Below are 16,259 nucleotides of genomic sequence, written 5' to 3'. Positions count from 1 at the left end.
TATAAATAGATTACATATTTATAATCTGCACTTTTACATAATTATTTCGAATTATTTTCACAATTTTTCAAACTTTAATTAGGTGTTTTTGCATAAAACTACAAACTGTCAAAAATTAGCGCACAAAAGTTTACTAGGCAACTCTGTCTAGTGAGAGAGCGATCAGCTGATACATTCTTACGGAAAAAATCAGAATTGTTTTGATTTCTACGTTCCGGGCTACGTACGTACGTGCGTTGAACGTCGGTGAGTTTTCGTTTACATTGCCCACTCATAAGTTAGGTCGTGTCAGCTGACACGTTTTTTCTCCGTACGTTCGTGGGTAACTGCAGCTTAACTGCGGCTTAAGAGCTTGATATAAACATATGGTGTGCTCAAAAATATAGCACGCTCTAACAGAAGGGAAAACTTAATATAGAAAAATAAATAATGAATGAATTCCACCTACAAAACAAATGGTGAGCTGCTTTGAAGCAGCGGTCCCCATTTAGTTGAATAATTATTGGCGCCACTTCGCCCGTATTATTATTCTCTTTCGTCTTTATTCGTATTTAGTTGTCGCTGAACAACAAAGATGACTTGATACGCAACTCTCTCATTTTTTGCGCTCTCACGAGGGATTTCTCTCAAATTTGAGCTGGCAACAATCACAGAAAAATCCGTCGCGCCAGCTGAAGCGGCTGCCAGAACAAAAAATGTGCCAGCTAAAATGAAAAACGGGCCAAAAATTTCGGTAAAATTTTGTTTGACCTACAACTGTAGAAATGCGTTCAAAAATTATGGGAAAAAGGATAAAACTACTTGTTTTAGTGTAAATATTATTAGTTCGAAGGCGGAGGGTAATATTATTTCCCATTCAAAAGTTATCACTAAAAACAGGTTTTGTAAATATGACGTTCCGATGCAACCAGTCCATTTTGATCACAGAACCTGAAACGTCAGACATGTAGGATAAGCCCTATCCATTAAATGATGTTAACTATTATATCATAGGTCCGATTTACTGAAATTTCAAAAGAATATATGGTTTTCACTGTGAGTTAAATGCGTTACAATGTCTGACTAATTAATTTAATCAAAATGTAAATTTTACTTAGATTTGTTTATATTTGACTCTAACTAGTCGTATTATTGTAAAATAAGTTTAAAGAAATGAATATTTTACCACTATCATTTTATTAAATGATTGAAACTTTAATCGCCGTAATGTATGTGAAAAATCCTCATATTCAGATCTATTCATTTTTGTTTGAAGTGGCATCATTGACAAATGTTATAAAAAATGTGCATTTTGACAGCGCTCTCTCGAAACAAAGAGTTGCAAATCCATTCATCTATGCCATAGCGGAATGATACAGGTGGCAGCATTGTGACATACCTACAAACATAAATAAAAAAAAAGTACGTGTGGCACTCGGGGACTGCCGCGGTAAAGCTATTGCATATTATCAACTTATGCAATTATAATATTTATGCAACATTTTGTTTTCTTTGATATTAATTCAAGTTTTGTCTTTGATATTAATTCAAGTTACACTTTTTAAGCGTGGTGACCGATAAAAAAACAAATTTTTTACTTTTATTGAATAAATGAATATTTATAATTGAAATTATAGGTTTATGGTAACAGAAATAGGAAACATACGTTTGAGACTTGATATCCTCTGCAGGTAACTTTAACATTCATTTTCACTTTAACTTTAACATTAACTTTAACTTTAACTAACTTTAAGTTTAACTTTAACTTTAACATTAACTTTAACTTTAACTGTAACATTAACTTTAACTTTAACTTTCACTTTAACTTTAACTTTATTTTTAACTTTAACTTTCACTTTAACTTTAGCTTTATGATAGAGATCCAATTTTACATATTTGGCCTGTTGCTAACACCGAACCTTTTTCGAAACTTTTCGAACCTTTTCGAACCTTTTTTGACAAATATCCGTTACGTTTTTTTTTTTTATTTAGTCGCCAAGCCCGCGATAAAATCTATGCAATAGCTTAAAAATTCCATGTACTTTGTTTTTGTAAATTCGATGGACAAATGTCAAAATCGTACTGCGCCTGAAGTTGATGTATCAAATGAAATAAAAAAAGTGTATAATCAGCTGTTCCATGCTGCCACCTTGTATCGTTGCGCCATGATCTATGCTGAACAAGCAGAGTAGCAACATCGCAGGAGGCTATTGTTTATTTGCGTATTTGCGAAAAGATATTTTGCAAGCAAACGCTCATGCGCAGAATGTTTTAATGGTCTCATGGTAAAAACTTATTTTGTTTACATTTTTCGTAGACTCAAGCAATAACGTAGTATTTATATGGCATATTTACGAATTACTTTTTGTGTGTCAACAACCATGCGTGCATACGTCCTACCTAATTGATTTTTCATCAACTAAACCGCTACCAATAAAATGATTTTAGTTTTACTCACACATCCACAGTTTGAATTTCGGGTACCCCTGCTTTGAAGTCAATGTAAAGCAAGTGAGCTTGTGAGGATTACAGCTCCGACACATAAGCCGGAGTCATTGGTGCCGTATGTCGTATCGCTGTAGTCGTATCCCTAACGTAATCAGCTGTTTATCGTTACGACGGTAAACCAAAACCCAATTGGTTGGCTACGATACGGTTACGACCTTAGCGGCACCAATAATCGATTGCATTGATTCTCATAAGTTTGGTCGAATCAGCTGTTAAAAGGTTACCGATACGGTTACCGATGAAGCACCAATGTCTCCAGCTATAAGCAGTTTTTCATATAGATGAGTTTAACACATGCTAATGCATTATGTGTAGATTGCATGTATTTTTATGGAGAATGGTAGAATGAGCGACACTGGCGCCATCTGATATTGAAAAGCAGCCATCTCCCAAATGTTGTTCCAAGTAAATTATAAGAAGAAGAATTTGACATTTGATTTGGCTAAGGGTGTTGGCACACTTTGCAAGTGAAATTATTTTTCCCACTGGTTGGTAAATTTTCTAACATTTTTCGCAAATAGAAACTGCAATATAACAAATGAATACGACACAAAATATGTTAGCAAGTATTTTTGTTGTATAGGGAGAATGTTTTTAACAGTGCTTTGCGAAATTTTGTATATGAAGTGGCAAGGCGTAATAAACTTCAATTGCCAAGTCTGAAGTTCCTTCATATTTACAAACGCAACATCTCGGTTGATTGTGGCGATGTTATTGGAATGCATAAGATTGTGTTAAACGCATCTATATGAAAAATGTCATTGTGTCACCGCCTTTAGGTTAAGAGAAAAAACTCAAATAAATGCAAATATTTGTGTGTTTGTGAATTGGATAAATTTTGTAAAGAGCGAACACAGTGCGAGCTAAATGCTTTATCGCTCCTAAAGATCGCTCTTCTTGGTTCATTTTAAGTTTTCTGCTCAGTTTTTTTTTTAGTATCACTGAGTATCTGTTGTATCCGTGAGTGCTGCGTGCTGCTACACACGTACACATTTCGTTTTGACAAGAAAATGAACTTTATATTACTTGTTTTAATAGATAACCAACAAAAACAACAGCAATAACTGCGAGAGATATAAAAATAAATACAATAAAAACTAATTGTTTAAAAAAGAGAATTTCGTGAACAAAACAGAAATGAAATTTAACATGAATACACACACACACATTAAAAAACACTATGGCGATATATACATACACACATACTATATACATAGTTATAAAAAGGCATGCTATGTGTGAATGGTAAAATTGGACTTTGTACAGCGACCCAAACGAAAAATGGACTTTGTACCCAAACACATATGAACTCAACTGAACGCGTTTTTGTTGTTCCGTTTTTTGTTGTTGCTAACTGCTTAGTTGGTTGTTTGAATTTATGTAGTTGCCGTGTGCGCCTACTCATGCTGCCGCTGGTATTAATGAGTTGATCATACAACAGTGTTGCCGTTAATTAGAAAATCCAAATAAATAAATATGTTTAATTATTAACTTAACTTAAATACTGTGTGTTATTAGATAAATATGTCGATTTATTAAGGTAATTAGATACAACTCATTGTTTTCGATACATGTGGTGGTTTATTTACACATTTACGTAGGTACATTAGCCCTAGAAAGATAACGAACGGCATTTTTTTACCCTAGAAAGATAACGTACGTCTGAGAGACGTGTTCAAGTTTAAGGACCCTAAAGATATAAAAAAAACTTACATTTTGTTTTTTTTTTAATCATTTATTTGATATATATACACTTGTTTTAAACGTTTTTTAAAGAAAAATATTGTTTTCTTTACTATATTAAAAATTAAGTTTGACTTGTCTTGGACTTGTCCTTACAAAAATCAGTTTTTTTCGAAGGACCTCAGTTTATAGCAAAAAAAAAAAAAAAATAAAATGCATATTTTTGTACTTCAATTGCATGAATTAACTGTTTTAAACTATACTTAAAAAATATTAGCTAAAATCACCATTTTCGGCAAAAATTACATATAAAATTAGTCATGTCACGTAGTCACGTTAAAGATAACGATACGTCTCATAGACGTATTTGTAAAAAATGATCGTATATATTTCAGCAAACAAAAAAGTTACTATTGAAAAACACCCCCCACTGACAAGCTGGCAATGGTAGCTGAGAAAACTGAGAATAAGAATGTTCTCTCTTTACGATTGTGGGAAACTGAGAGCAAAATTAAACCGACGTACCTCTCACAGACGTACGTTATCTTACTAGGGTTAGGCTTATTCAGAAAAAAAACGCTACTTTCACTTCCCATGAGTTTTGCAAAACTCAAATGTAGAACCTAACAAGTAGCAGATATTTAAAAACAAAGTTTTTAGTGTTTACACATATATGTAATACTTCTCTATCACTACTACTGAACTGTGCAGCCTGTCAAACATTACAGTACAGATATACAACGAGAGAAGGAGACAAAATCTTAAGGCTGTCGTTAAATTTTTGTAAAAATGGCGCTTAAATATATGTATATTTCAACAAGCCGTCTTGCTTCTATCAATATTGTATATTAGGCTATTTCGTTCGAAAAAGGAAAATGAAGCTACAAAAGAAAATAAAATGTTTCACATACCAAGGCAATTGATAGGTGAAGAAATGCCTTTACTTTCAGCGCACAAAAATAAAGGTCCGTTTGTCGCACCATCTGTGGACGTATGGAATATTGTATAGTGTCAGAGAAAGCTTTAAGACAAGTACTCAAGGCATGCCCAATTGGAAATGTAAAATTAAGTTTAATAAATAAAATTTTTCAAAATACAAGATTTGTATTCTCCAATAGTATCATGGACGATCACATAGCCATCGAAAATTTATTTAGCAATGACATCTTTAATAATCACCGAACACAGCTGTGTAAGGAAGTAATGCTTTTATTTGGTTATTCGTTTGTTTTTTGAAACGAAAAAAGGACGGACGAAAAAGAGTATGATAGAAAAAAATTTACAAAATTGTTATTATTTCAACACCAATAGCAGCCAGTGAGTACTGGACTTATATTTTATTTACTTCATCAAAAATTTACATCATTAAAAAACTCAAAACGTTTAAAGAAATACTTTTGGGATGTACATATGTATAAGTATATTTTTATACATGTATATTTGATTTTTTTTTTTTTCATTTTAAAAATATGAATTCTTCACCTTGTTTTTGTTTTTTTTTTTTTTTGACTATTTATGTAAATAATGTACTTTGTATGGCTGCAGCCCATGTTTAAATAATAAATACAACATCAAGCCTTGTATTGTATTTGTTGGTCTTTTCATTGTTTAATCGACTAAACTGAGATTTTATAACAGCTAGTGTGCAGAAGTTGGGTAAAGGGAATAGTGACCCGTTGCTACCCCTTTAATACTTTTTTTACACACGCTACTACAATGCAATAACACTAACAAAGCCCGCGCATGCGCAGAACATACATTTGCACAGTTTCAGCAAATAATGATTCACAGAAAATTTGCACATTAGGAAGATAGGAAGGTATTTACATATATAGAAGTATTATATATATGTGTTTACCACGTAGAACCCATACCACCCGACATTTCTATAACCGCTGTAAATCACCCCTTCATTGACGCTTCATTCAAGAGCAACTTCCATAACAGATACCCGCAAGTTGGGCGCATTTTTTCTTTAACACGATTTATTCGCTTGATTTCAAATTTTAATTAAAAATAGATTTGTAATAAAACGTTTTTTCCACCATTCTGCTCGTCAACCCCAAGTTTTGAATAATTTATAAATTAGCATACATATATAATTCACTCAGTATTGAAGTGCTTAAGCAATTTATATATTTTCGAACACTTTAATTTAATGAGTAAGAATTTCTTACTTTTGCATAAATAAATAAATAAATACAAGGTGCAATAGCCTCCGAAAAGATTTTAGGCCGAGCTTCTCTTTGTATAAAACTTTTCATTTATTCAAGGCGACATTTGTCTTCCATTTTTTTAATCAAGAATACTTGATTGCATATTTCTCACAATATTTACATGTACGAGTTAGCTCAGTGAATAAAAGCACTCGATTTCAATTTTATTTTTATAAAATTTTCGCCATTTTAAAGGAAAAAATAGCTTTAATATATAATTTTTAATTTTATTTGTTCAAATTTATGGAAGGATTTCTATAGCGAAATATCATATATCATTTTACTTTAATTGCCATGTTGCTCGTTTTAACGAAGCTAAGAGTAGTTCATGTTTTGAGATTTGAAAAATAGGTTTGAATAGCAAAAAAAAGGCAAATTCAAGTCAGAAAACCGAAAATACAGTTCACTAGTAATTAAATTGTACTCTCTTAAGTTGTATGCAAGTTCTTAAACAACAACGTATAAACAACAACTCTTTTTTTTACAAAAAAAATTTTAAAAGTTGAAAAGGAATTTTAAAAAGACCTAATCCCTACACTCTTGTTAATAGCACTATATTGTCTGTTGTGAATTTTACTGACAGTAAATTTCTGTGATTACTATTTACTTATTAACTAAACAAATATTCATTTACCAAATAAAAATTTGTATCTCACAGTGAAATATAAAACAAAAAGGGTTCAAATTTGAATTTTCTTAGAAAGATCGTAAATTTTCCAAATAAAAACTCTATCATTGTAAATCTTAGCAAGTAGCGCAACTAAGAGATGATCGCTCAAAATTAACACACACACACAAACATGCTCGCTCGCATAGCCAAAAAAAAATTTATTTAAAATTCTTAATTCTGAAATATGAAAAACTTTCGTCTTGATCGAAGGAACCTATGTATATCCAAAATTTGGTGATGATTGAAGTGTGGGAAATACGTTTCAATAGGGAACACATACACAGAATTTGACTTTTATAGAAGATGTAGATAGACTGAAGCTAACAAATTTTTTAACGGCGGCAGATTACTAAACGTCCAAAAGGAATAACAGCCAAACTCAACAATGGAATCAAACTTTAGGTGTTAAAATTGCCTAAGTTTGTACGGCGGCCATAGTTCTGAAAAATCCCATTTGTAGGGAAGGTGCCACGCCCCTTTTTCCCAATTCCACATTTTACTGGTGTTAGGACTTAACGTCATATAACTCCCTGCCAATTTTCATTATCCTACCATTACTACATCGAGAGATATGCAGTATGATATACTCCTTGGTGTTGTTAGGGATTGACTTCATATAACTCTTTACTGATTTTCAATGTTCTGGCATGTATACCTTCAGAGTTATGCAGTACCAAAGATTCCATTTGTATGGGAGGTGCCACGCTCCTTTTATATATCGAAATTATTTTTAGCCTAAAACATTCGTGTTGATCGAAGGAACCTATAGCCAAAATTTGGTGATGATTGAAGTGTGGGAAATACGTTTCCATAGCGAACACACACACACAGGATTTGATTTTTATATATAGATTTCACTTGCCCATATATTTTAAATTCGTTGAGCGCTGTTGTTGCCGTTGTCACGGCCTGAATCATAGACTTTTCATATTTTATATGTACATACATGTGCAAGTGTCTGTAATTTTGTAGGAGCGACGTACTAATAAAATGTTTGCTCGTGGCTCTGAAAAATGTACGTTTATTTAAGATATCGAGATTGTATTGAAAATCTAGCACGCGGCTGGCGAGTGCTTCCCGTTACGTAGCGAATCACTTGCGCCGTTTGTGTGACAATGATAATAAGTGGGCGCGGAGTGTAATATACAATCAGATAAATATGAATGCATACACATATTAAATGCATTACAAATTGAATATTTGCATACATTTTTTATTTCACCTCAATCGTAAAAATTTCTTTCTACAGTATTTTAAATATTTTTTATGTAATTTTTTTTAGTATCTTATCACACTTTACTTATGTATGTATGTATATATGTACATATGTATATATGTATGTAGGTACGTATGTGTGTATACATGTATGTATGTATGTACATACATATTTTACGACGTTTTTGTCACTATACAATTTTTTATTTTTTTATTTCGTTGTTTACATGCCGTTCTATATATTCTTTACTTCTGGCAGTTGACACTAGCCTCAGATGTATTTCGAATAAACTGCAAACGCTGCTTTGTAACGTCAAAGAAGTTATCGAAAATGTATTCCTTTTTCTCTTAAAACGATGCTTATAGCGTTTTCATTTCTGGCAAAGGTGTCAGTGAAGAGTCAACCGTAGGTTATAGTATAGGAATTAGGCTGTTATGCCTTCTGACCACATGGTACTAAATACTGCATACTTTTCTACGTACCTGACACCGTTTTTGATATTTTTGGGTATGGGGTTTTAGCGATAGCGAAGTTTGGAGTTTGAGGGCAGGGCTTCCCTGTGCACGTTTGAAAAAGAAAACGGTAGCACACGGTAGGAGAAAGGTTGATACTACTTGGAAAATGAAATTTTTCTGGAACAATTCTCCAGAGTTTTGAATGTTTCGTTTCATGCGATGTGGATAACTAAATATGCTCTCATCTCGAGTAGAACCTGTGACGTCCCAGGCAATTACACTCACATTTTGTAATCGCTAAAGTTAGTTTGCTAATGACTTAAGTTTGGCATTTCTTCTGACTACAACTGTAACCACTATTCTAGTCTTTCAACGCTAATCGAAAAAGTGAAATTTCCAATACTCATTTTTCCAAGCTGAAATCTGTTTAAAACCTTATTGTCGGTATTAGACTGAAAATGTATGCTAAGTGCGAATGGGGGTCCGTTGTTTTTTTCTTCGCTTATCTTTCCCAGAACGTTTTCTTTGACGTAAATTGTATAAAATAATAGCTTTATGATGTAATGTTTACTAGGACTTATTTATATATACATAACTATTATTATTTTTCCACCATTATCTAAACTCTGCCTAATGACGTAGTTTTTTGGGGTCAAGTAAAGTCATCGATTGCTATTAATATTGCTGATTGTGTGACAAAAAAACAATCTTACTTTTCTTAAACGACATTGGAATTGATAACGTTTTTACTGTAATTTATTAAATTTTTTCTTATCAGCCATTTTTTTTTTTTAATTTGTTTTTTAGCGCAATTAGCCACACATTAAAAATAGCAATTTTTTTTCAACCCGTCAAAAATATGTTCACAAAAAACGATTCGTATTAAAAATCTCTTATTATATTAATGGTGTGACTTTAAGGATTGCCGCTACATTGTTATTCACGTTTTTTATTCCATTTTTTTTTTGTTTTGCTTTTCCTTGCGATAAGCACTTTTTTCAAACCTCTTTTTCCTCTTCTTTTTTTTATTATGTTCCCGTTTTAATTTTTTTTTCTGTTTTGTTTTGCATTGACGTAATGGTAAACAGGCCCCTATTTTGCAGTTGTTTACTTGTAATGAAAATCTATACCATTTGCATACGCATTGTTGTTGCTAAAGGCGAATTAAGTAATTTTAGAATGCTAATTTAATATGTTTTGCATATATTCCATTGGAATATGCTATTCTGGTAGTTCTTTGTTGGATGGTTGTTTTCGCGAAAACATTAAAGTATTTTTATTTTATTATGTTAATTAACTGTAAAAAATGACACTGGCACACTTACAATAAAAATTGGTTTGTACATTTGACTAAAAGCCATATGCCTATACCCACTTTAACGTAGTGAATCCGTATCTACAGCGCGGTTCACTAAGTTTCAGCGTTTCTAAGATCGAGATTCTCTAAAGGGCCAGTTAAAAAACTTCCTTAACCCTAACCCAATATTCTTAACCATATTTTTACTTATCCATATCAAATTGGCATCAGTTATTGGTGCCTTAACCTAAAAATCGTGAAAATTTCATAAAAATGAAGAAGACGCAAAAAATTATAAACATATGCCACAAAAAAAAAAGTCTCTTAGCCAAAACGTATCCAAAACAATAAATAAAATCTACAAAAAATTAATAAATCCTCCAACTCAAATATTTTTAGGTTATGAATATGGCGAAAAACCAAAACCCAATTGGTTGCCTATGGTATGGCACCATTAAACGATTACATTGAGGATGGTTCGATCAGCTGTTTTATCTGGTTATGGATAAGTTACCATTAATTGGCCCTTTACTTAGTTTTAAGTTAAGTACTAAGTATTTATTCTATTTGAGAAAAAGTGGTATATCTGATAGTGAAATGTCAAAATTTACGAAAAGTTCAAAGAGGAATTAAAAAACATTGTGAATCCATAGAAGTGAAAAATCTTTCTATTCCTCCATTGCCATATCTATCTGTCAAATAATAGCTGACAGAACGGATGTCGCGAATGGTCAGAGAATGGAAGAAACGTTTGTTTTATGCTCGCGGTTAATAAATTGTCTTATCTTACTGGCATGAATTGCCTCTTTGTGTGTCAAACCAACTTTTCTTTTTAATGTGTCTACAGAAAATCAGATTACATATTAATATTCATTTTCAAAATCGAGTTTATTTAGAAAATATGAGCAGCCAGTTAAGTTAACCTTTTAAAATATGTCAAATATGCAATATGGCAGTCCCCTACAAAAATGTTTGAAAAACACTATTGAGCAAATGATTTCAGTAATCGAACAGCGATTTAACAGGTGATCCAGGCTGTTTACAATTGTGAACGTTTTTTTCAAACATTCGCCACATGTATGAATTCACATATGCACATTAGACTGGGTCGAAAAGAAAAGTTGCTAATGTCCGCCCCTAAATTTAAAGATTATGTTGAGAGGGTTTCGGAAAATTTTGTTCGATCCTTCGAAATACAACCGAAAAGGTCTTACGTTGAAACTTGGTTATTTGACGTCCGATTTTTAAAATTGATATGTCATTATTTTGGCCTTGAGAAGCTTCACATTTTCGTTTAATATCCTTTTAAGCTATGAAGTCGTTTTCACATGATTAGGACAGCTAACAAAATTGTACCCCCCTCCCTAATGTATCCTTTTTTTCCTTACAAAACGAAAGTACATACTTAAAAATTCAAGAAAATGTTGCTTTTAAACTATTTTCCTAATTTGAAGGGCTGAATTCGATTTTTGAGAAATTTGGTATAACAGCTGTTATGCGAGGTGAAAGGTCAGAACTTTGACTTCTGGCCACAGTCAGACTCTGACTTTTGATTTTTCACCTCGTATAACAGCTGTTATACCAAATTTCTCAAAAAACGAATTCAGCCCTTCAAATAAGGGAAAAGAGCGGACCACGACCACATTTTTACTTTTCCAATTTGCTGAACGCGTTAACAAAAAAATAAAATTTCGAAATGTAGAATTTCGAACTTCGAAAGCCGATATCTATTTTTTGGAGGCTAACTTCGAAAAACGGAGATAGTACTTTGTTTACTTAAGCATCAATCTATAGAAAAAAGTGGGAATTAGTGGACAGCAGAATTGTTAAGCGAGCTTACCGCTGTCAAATGTGTTTAAGAAGTTAATGAATAGCGCTACTGGGTTTGGTTTGGCTCCAACACGCCGTTACGAATTACCAATAATCGAATTTTTTTAACTGTTTGTGATTTACACTTAATTTTAACTTTTTTATAGGCACATTTTGAACTTATCAAATATCAAACAAACATATTTATTTTCCTATGTATTTAATTAGCGAGCTTTGCTCATATTGCTTTATACAATGGTTTTTGTAATTGATATTATTTATTTTCCGTTTTATACGCATACGAACTTTAACATTTTTTCCCAGCTATATCACAACGCCTACTTTAATCTTTACAAATACGAGCCCCCATGTCATAAAAATTAACATTACTTTAAGCACTCATTTTACTTTGTACTCTGCTCGGCACACTGAACTTCGAACTTAGGTTGTTGTATACTTGTTATTGCGTTATTGCGTTACTCATCAAAGTACCTTCAGTATCAAATACAATTAATACTGCTGTATCTCAAAGTCTAATGTATTTGTAGCAAATTTTTTATGTGTAGCTAGAAATAAATTTATACGCGCTAAATTAAATGCCATGCAAAATATGTACATATACTTATAACAATTTATGTTAAACGTTCAAAGTCCAATTACAATTGTCGTTTTTCAGAATCACCATCTATGCTATTTGCCGAATCACGATTTCGCGTAATAATCTAATTATCTAGCAAGCAATTAAGTGAACCGCACATTTTATCGTTAATATGTAAAAAATGTTTTATAACGTCAGGACAAGTAGGGATTTATTTGCATTAGTATGTTACGATTATGCTCAAAATATATTTTGATAATTCGCCAATAATGTCAAAGAAAACCTTGTTGAAAGTAAAATGGTACAAAAGGTCACATTAAAGCGGTTTACTCTATACTTTTTTAAACGGTTTTATTTAGCTTGACTTGACAGGCCGGCCGGCCGACTGCCCGGCCGTTGTGAACGAATTTAAATAACTTCGCGATAAGCTACAAGCTTGAAGCTTGGAATATAGTTTAGAACCCGATGACAATGCAATAATAAGAAAAAAAACACTCCGATAGGTGGCGCATGGACCGATTTGGTTCATATTTGGAACACATAACACATACATGAATAGAAAGCGAGCTATGAAAAAAATCGCCGCTAGGTGGCGCAATGATCGAGATATTCCAACAAATCGTATTTGTGGTTTGATTTTGTTCATATTTGGAACACATAATACATACATGAATAGAAAGCGAGCTATGAAAAAAATCGCCGCTAGGTGGCGCAAGGATCGAGATATTCCAACAAAGCGTATTTGTGGTTTGATTTGGCTCATATTTGAAACAAATATTACATACAGTCCGGTAGAAGTGACATCAGAATATTTTGTGTTCGACGAGGAACAAGCATACGCAAAGTCGAGTAAAGTCTTTGGAAGGATTATGTATTGAGGACTTAGATTGTAACAAATTGTCAGGAAAGAGTCCTTGTAATAATGAGTCACTAAATGAACTAAATTAAAAAAAATAAATTTAAGGCGCGATAACCTCCGAAGAGATCTAAGGCCGAGCTTCTCTCCAATTTGCGTCGTGCTCCTCTTGATTTTTCCCTACAAATTGGCCGGACGGGACCTACATGATTTTTATGCCGACTCCGAACGGCATCTGCAAGGCAGATGAGTTTTCACTGAGAGCTTTTCATGGCAGAAATACACCCGGAGCGCTTGCCAAACACTGCCGAGGGGCGACCCCGCTTAGAAAAATTTTCTTCTAATTGAAAAACCTTATTTCCAAAATTTTTGATGTTGCTTTGCCCGGGGTTTGAACTCAGGGCAACCGGTGTGGTAGGCGGAGCACGCTACCATCACACCACGGTGGCCGCCAAATGAACTAAATAGAATGAGAAATAATGGACAATTAAATAAAGTCTAAAAACTTGAAAATAAAATAATAATAAAAAAATTTATGTTAAACGGTTTTATTGAAAACAATACTTACATGAAGCAATAATAATACTAAAAGCTAGACAATAATTAGGTAGGTCCTAGGTACTAGTCCTCACAGTCCTCATTAATCTAGGGCATTGATCATACAATTAAATAAAAGCGTTGGACGCGTCAAATTTATATTGATAGTCTTAAGTAAGAACAACTGAACCTTAATAAGGTTATGATACGCTTGTATTATCCACACTATTCAAATTAATAATAAATAAGTAACGGTTAATTCAATATGGATTAATAGCACAAACTCCATGTGGCATTGAGGCCATGTTAATTTATGACTTAATTTATTTTTATTATGTATATATTAATTAACTGCTTAATAAGATAAGAAATTTCTTAATCATCATAACTAATCAATCATGATATTTACGAAATGATTACTCAGGTTTAAAATTAACGATTAGTGTAGTACGGATTAAAAAGAAAAGTAAGTAAATCATATTTACTCATAAATTAATACGTTGATAACTATTATTTAAGGTATAAAATTGAATTTTTATTATATTTATTTTTTTTAAGCGCATTTAGACTATATATGTATGCAATTGACTCGTTAATCGGTATTATTAATTGATTACTGTGAAATATGTCTGAATAAAAATTCTCATTAGTGTAGCAATTAAAAAAAGACTGATAAATACGGGAATGTTTACCTATGCTTTATTGCCTTTTCTTTGCTGAATAAAATGTTAGCACTCTCACATTCTAACTTTTGAACTAGGTCACCTGGCATCCTGCAAAACGGCTGAATTTGTATGTAATCGTGACCCTTTTCTTATTCATTGAGAAATATTCCTCGTGTTCCAATGGTACATGAACCAGATACGGATAGAGATTTAACATGCAAATGCAACAACAATGTGAACCATATGGTTCATGTTAAATCTCTATCCGTATCTGGTTCATGTACCATTGGAACAAGAGGATTTTATGAAAAAACATACAAACTTACGAGAGAACTGAGAAGAACCAACAGGGTGACATTATTTTCAGAACAGAAAACTTCAGACACAGTAGTGCGATACTGCACGACAGGTCGGCAACAATTTGCACGCTTACTATGTACTTACTAGGGTGATCGACCCGATTTATTTGAACCGGGTTTTCCTTAATTTTTTGGCCGTTTTTTTTTTCTAAAATTTCGAATATCGAATAACCCGGGTTTTTTCTTCGGTTAACCGGTTTTTCCGAAGGACTATAAAGGCCTTTGAAAGTTTATCGAAATACGGCAAAATGTTAAACTCATGTTCCCTGAACATTGATTTTGTACTTAAACACTGACCAATTTCCCCTTCATGATTCTTTTATAGATTAAGCTTCCCAAACTGAAACAAAAAAATACGCTGTAGCATTGTATATTCAAGTTGACACAACTCAAAATATTTTTTTTTTTTAATTTTTAATAGGTATGAACTTTATTGCTTACTACGCAATATCATTTGCAATAAATGTCGCATTTTGCGGTTAAACAAAAAATATGTTAATTAACTGAATTGTCATATTTGGTTAAGGGGTACAAGTTGGAGACCGTGGTTTGGAGTTAGTGTATTGGCCTACCACGCCAAAGGTGTTTGGTTCAAACCAAGGGTAAAAACTATATTCTTATATCCTTTGGAAATAGAAAGTTTGAGGAACGGCCCTCTCTGTAGTGGGCTGGCAAGCTCTATGTGTGTACCTCGGCCATGAAAAGTTTCTCAGCAAATTAAATATATGACTCAACATATTGTCGATCTAAGTCCCCTCGAAGGCATATTTCGCAATTTATTATTATTAGTACAAATATTGCTTACTCAGCAACTCTGAGATATTTCACTTATAATCATAAAATTGTTTGAGTTACTCCTGCAGTAGGCGAGTATTCATATGAGATATTTATAAAAGGCGCTTGCGATTTAATTAATTAATTTATTTATTTATATGGCGTTGTGAGTTGAATAGGAATGCAATTTATTAAAACTTAAAGAAAAATATTGTTTTAGATTTCAAAGTTAATCGCAAATTACCCCAGATATAGGGATATAATCGGTTAAAATTCTTTAGTTTCTAGTAATTTATATTGAAGTTAGTTTCATCAAAAGCAATATAACGGGCTTCAAAGGAAAAGAAAATTTAAATGAGATTAGATTACGTAATCGATGGGTTTGCTTACTTGGTGTTACATTTAAAGAAATTATCTTCATTTTCGTACCTAAAATTGTGTATAAAATTTTAGGCCGAGCGACGAAAGCGGAAGGTGCGTTGTAGAGCAAACAAGTTAACATTACCCATTGCTTCGACAGATCCTAACCTAGTTTATAGAGATGCGACATGGATGAACGTGTGGTATAACGTCCACGGACTTATTATAGATGTTTTCATATGTAAACGTAGGCTAAAGTGAGTAGTTATGGTTTTTC

The 16,259-nt window shown here is 32.7% G+C and overlaps 1 protein-coding gene across 2 annotated transcripts in view; it reads right to left on the bottom strand.

Annotated features, from left to right (window-relative positions):
• dnr1 (defense repressor 1) overlaps positions 1-16,259 on the bottom strand; it is a 40,752-nt gene that overhangs the window by 16,177 nt on the left and 8,316 nt on the right. The window contains exon 1 of one of the 2 annotated variants that reach the window (XM_067772204.1): positions 9,441-11,550. The exons of the other annotated variant lie outside the window; for it this stretch is intronic. The gene's annotated coding sequence lies outside the window, so the exon portion shown is untranslated. Of the gene's footprint in view, positions 1-9,440; positions 11,551-16,259 lie in introns of those variants that run through there. 2 annotated transcript variants of the gene reach the window in all.

Source organism: Eurosta solidaginis, chromosome 3, assembly GCF_040869045.1.
Source record: "Eurosta solidaginis isolate ZX-2024a chromosome 3, ASM4086904v1, whole genome shotgun sequence".
Lineage (NCBI taxonomy): Eukaryota > Metazoa > Arthropoda > Insecta > Diptera > Tephritidae > Eurosta > Eurosta solidaginis.
Note: the sequence above shows the minus strand (reverse complement) of the source record. Positions and strands in the feature narration are given on the sequence as shown.